We start from the raw sequence: 5,332 nt of genomic DNA on the forward strand, positions 1-5,332 counted from the left end.
AGGGTAAATGTATTTTCCATTTTGAATGCAAATACTGGAAATAAAATTTGTTCTTACTATTCCAATAATAAAATAAGAAAAGATATTTTCAATTATTGATAAAAAAAAATGTGAACTAAAATAAAAGAAAAATAAATAAGAGTTTGAAATAAAATAATTGTATCAGTTGGTTGAAGAAGTTTTTGGTTTGCATAATTGTTTTGTTTTAAGCATTCCCAGCGCAGCAGGAAGAGGATCTAGCGAACTTGGTCATGTCTTTCTCGCTTTTCTTCTCTTTGTCTTCGTCTTTCTTGCTTATCCAAATTATTATCGACGCCGTCATATATATTAAATATTGGTAACCCAAAGTATTCTTCTTCTATATAATAATATCTTTTTAGTGGCCTCCATATGCATTTCATTTACAAAATTATGCAAGGAATATTGCACACGTGGGCATTCACCATTTTAGACCAATCAAATTTTGTCTCTCGAAAATAAATAATGCACCACTTGACTAGCAGGTTTACTTATTCGATTGTGATATTATATTAGGTTCTAATATCATTTTAATATAATCAAATTTAATTTTATTAAAAATGCATTATACTATTTTTTATGATATATTAATTATAAATAAAAAACTTACAGTATTGTATGAGTCAATTTACTAATATTAAATTCGAACTAAATTAAACTCCACTACTTTGATATACTATCGAAACCTAGTACTAGTTAAACTTAGTGCCTCATTACTTTTTCATAGTTTGCATCCTTCATAGTACTAGTATATACATACATACATACATATATATATATATATATATATATATATATATATATATATATATATATATATATATTCTTTAATAGATAATTTGTAAACCATTATTTTAAGGTAATAATTAAAAAAGGTTCAAAGATAGTGGAAAGGTTTACTAGTAATGGTGTGAAGATTGTCTTTATAATTAATATTAAATTGATACGTATTTTTACAATTATTATTATTTTTATTACTATTATCGAGTGATGAATCTAAGATATGCTTTAGTGGGAGAAAGAAATAATTTGTAATACTTACGAAGAATATTACAGTTTTACATAATACATAATATTATTATGGGAATAAAATTAAATATCTATGACTTTACAAATTAAAATTATTTTCTTTACTTTTGCCTATTTTAAAAGTGCTATTGTATGATTAATTTTTTTCACTGTCAATATGTCACGTCTCATTAATTCGGTGATGATTCACCACTGTGCTTCCATAAATGCACCAATGTCCCACGTGCACGCCATTAAAACGCACTCACATTCCCTGACCCCTCTCTGCCATGTGTCAAATTGGAAGGTTCTGAACTCAAGTCTGGAAGCCAGGTGTCAGTGCATGAGGGAACGTCCGTTTGACTTGGGAAGAGAATTAAAATTTTTCTGAAACACTCTTCCCCTTCTCTGCGTGCACTTTCATCTTCCTCAGGAATCCAGAACCTCCATTTTCTCTTCCTTCTCTCTAGAAACCCCTTTTTCTCTCTTCGGTAACTTACCACCCTTTTACTCCGTTCACGTTTCAGCACCGTAGAAACGTCCCCTGCACCGTGAGCTCCATATTGGACCGAACAACTTCCGGTTCTGGTAAGTTTATACTTGGACGCTCTTTTCTGGAATTCTGCAACCAGTTCCGTCTGCATGCATGGGTCTAAACCGAGCTCTTTATGTTTCTTTTAGTTTTAGTAGAAGAGTTCAAGAGAAAAGTTGATAGAACCATATTTGGACAAGCCAAGACCACTCGTTTTAGAACGATCACTACTGATCCGGGTAAGGGAAGCTTATTAGATTTAATTCATGTGATTTTTGTACTGCATATGCGTTTATGTGATGCTTGAAATATGATTCATGATATTGGACTGTTGGTATATGAAAATGATTCTGAAATGATGTATGAAAATGATGCAATGTTCTATGGTTTGATTTAATTGGAAAATGAGTTGTATGATGAGATGATGTGTGAAAATGTATGGATTCGTACTATGATTTGAGTAAATTGATGTATGAAAGCTTATACTGGAAAATTTTGTATACTGTAAGATGAGTTTGATCATTTAAGTCTATGAAAATAAACGTTTGTTATCGATACGGTCATTGACCGTTCGTTATTCATAACAAATTCCTTGAAATAGTCGAACCCTTTCATTTGGAAAGGATTTTTCCTTTGAGGACGAACGCCCTCTTATACATAATTTACGTTTGAGCGTTCGGCCAAACGTAGATCTCATGAGTGTTGTATGAGGAATTGAGAAGCTTGAAAATCTACCATTTTACACTTAGTCAAATTGTTAAAGCATGAACTTTAAGTATCCCATATTATGAAAATTCCAAATTTCTATGATTTTGAATCAGCAAATAAGTTTAGACTCAAAAGCGTACGTCCTAAGTAGCGCTCTGTCTTATACCGAACGCTCGTCCAAATGCGTATGTGGTAAAAGAACGCTCGGTCAAATACCGAACATTCGTTCCTTCCTTAATTATCAACGAACGGTAATAGTGTTCGTCCTGAATTGAAATAGCGTTCGTCCATAAATCTAAATAGCGTTCGTCCAATAAATCTAGTAACGTTCGTCCAAGATTTCAGTGACGTTCGTCCAAAACTTCATTAAATGCCTATTTTCGCGCTCGGTTATTGACTGGCGGTTTGGCTTCTGAATTTACTCGTGTTCGGTTTAGTTATCTAAACAAGTTTGTGATGTATCTATCCATTGGATTCGCTCTAGCGATATTGAACTTAAATTATTATAAGTATTTTCTAGATCGTACTAGATTCAGTTCATCTAACTGATTCAAGTTATAACAAAGTCTGTCTAATAACCTGTATTGGTTTTATTCTACTCGTGAACGAGCCTTTCTTGTTATTTTATTAACGTTCGTCCTCTATTACAAGGAGGGCTGGACGTTCGTTCTTTTATGGAAGTGGAACTAAAAGTGAAAGTGTGAACAAGATGAAAGATTGAGATGTGCGAATGGTGTATGAGATGAAATTGTGATTGTGGTTTTGAACGAGCGTTCCAGGGAGGAACGACTCTTGAATGGAAATTGAGATTTTGTAAAGTATGAATGTGGTAAGCTTAGCTGGCGGGTCATCCTGATATTCCGTGAGTGCTCGTTCTCAAGTAGAGAGGAGCATGTCATGTGTGGGAATGGCAGGAGGTCTTAGTCCATAACTGTAACTTGGACAGAACGGACTAACCTCAGGTGGCAGCTGACGAGTATTCCAGCTCTTCCACCTGGGTGCACGGACGTCGTAGCTACACAGAATTCATACAGTCCGGACGGTCGGTCTAGTTCCAGGATTTTGATTGAGTTAATGGATGAATTGAATGCATGTGTTGTGAGTTAAATGATATATTTGGTATGTATGAACTGTATGTTTTACTTGAATTAAATTCAATAAGTTTACCCTTGCATTTCCATTGTGTTGTCGGTATATGTATGCCCGTCATGTCAAATGCAATGATCATCCGTGTGGATGTGAGCAGAAGGAGATGCCTCATTGGAGCAAACGCTTGATGAAGGATTCATTGCGGAAGAAAATCTAGTGGAAGTAGAAGTGAAGGCCGAACAGTAGTGCGTTCGGTTTTTAGTTAGTGTATTTTGGATAGCGGGCCGCTTGCGAGCGAGCGCTCTTTTGCCGGATGTAAATACTTGGACGTTCGGTATTTTATTTTGTAAACTGTTCGTCCTCAGTGTTTTGTAATCGCTCGTTTCTTATGTATGTATATTAGGCCGTTCGGCCATTTATGAATTTCTGCTCCCTTAAATTTTAAAACTGTTTTGCCATATTAATATATGTGATTATTCTATTATATAGTTGCTGACTGTATAATTTTGGGATGTTACACAATACTACACAAAATAGAAAGGTAAAGCAATGAAATTAATATTAATTTATTATCCTTCTATCTTTTATAGTTGTTCATATTCGTTTATTTTTGTGAAAAGTGAAATATCTGATGATGTGTTAATCAGTAAGCCTAATGGTCATAGTTATAGCTCTCATGCTCTAAATATGCTTAGAAGATGCTCTAAATATTCAACTCCCAGATCCTCTAACACGTGCAAAGTTGGTGTTGGATTCTCTGATGGGTGTTTCCCTTTACAGTTTTTAGCTTGTGATGACAATTTTCTTAGGATGCAGTGCCTCTCCTAGAGTGCAAGTGCAGGAGAAGAACCAGAGAAGCAGGTATATTGGATCTCTTGCAAAGATTCTTTGACCCTTTTGACTGGAAAATTGAGCGCAGCATTGTGGCCTCTCATGGAGAATGCAGCTTGGTCATAAGCCAAAGCAGCAGCTTCTGCACTTTCAAAGGTTCCAAGCCAAACCCTTGTTCCATTCCTTGTTGTGTCTCTTATCTCTGCTGCATATTTTCCCCATGGCCTCTTCTTCACACCTTTGTACGACCTCTCCTTCTTCTTCACTTCTGCATTACTCTTCGCCACCAATTACTTTGCCTTGTTGGTGTTTTCTTCTGTTGTAGATTCCTCAACCATATCGAATGAAAGTGAATCATGGACTGTGTCCAGAACATGGTTGCACGACAATGATTCCAACAAAATTTCTGATGGCTCCTCAAACATGTTCCTGTCTGGGTTCTGAAACAAAGGGAAAGTAGTCATAACAGGAAACTGCTTTCTGTCGTTTCTTCCTCCCTCTCGTTTATTAGCCAAGTTTCAAAGTGCAGTTTCTCATTTAATTTAGATTTTTTTAATGTAAATATCTTTATGGTTATTTATTATGAGTGCGAAATTTTGTGAAAGATTCACTTCTTGAGTTAAAAATAATAATTTGTCAGATAGATTAAATCACTGACCTTTTTGTTTTATCGTTGTTTAATTCATAGTTGTAAGAAATTTTGGAGGGAAATGTGTTCTCATTTTATCATTAAGTTTGCTTATATATATTGATTTTGAATTTAAGTTTGCAAATAGAACAAAAAAACATCGTAAAAAACAGACAATATTGATATATAACAGATATTTCGTGTATATAAGATAGAAACAACAAAACAGTATCTTTTATTATTTGAAAAGGCATCGTAAAATTCTCTTCAAAACACTTAGTGAATTATATAAACTTTTACTAAAATGCAGAAACATTTATGCACAAATACGGAGAATAATAATATGCATATAATAGGTGGTATAAATATCATGTATTGTCGTACTCAAGAACGAGTTAAGAGATACCAATGGTTCAGTGTACGCTAATGTTTTAAATTATAATGGGGCAATGCATAATAACACACGACCTAGAAGCTTGCATCTTACATAAATGTTGACTAAAATAGAAATCAGATCC

General features: G+C 34.2%; 1 pseudogene; it reads right to left on the bottom strand.

The window, feature by feature from the left end:
* Nucleotides 1-1,850: 1,850 nt before the first annotated feature.
* Nucleotides 1,851-4,650, bottom strand: LOC124827339 (ethylene-response factor C3 pseudogene; annotated as a pseudogene).
* Between the last annotated feature and the right edge of the window lie 682 nt (nucleotides 4,651-5,332).

Source organism: Vigna umbellata, chromosome 8, assembly GCF_029865625.1.
Source record: "Vigna umbellata cultivar VRB3 chromosome 8, Vumbellata_1.0, whole genome shotgun sequence".
NCBI classification, from domain to species: Eukaryota; Viridiplantae; Streptophyta; class Magnoliopsida; order Fabales; family Fabaceae; genus Vigna; species Vigna umbellata.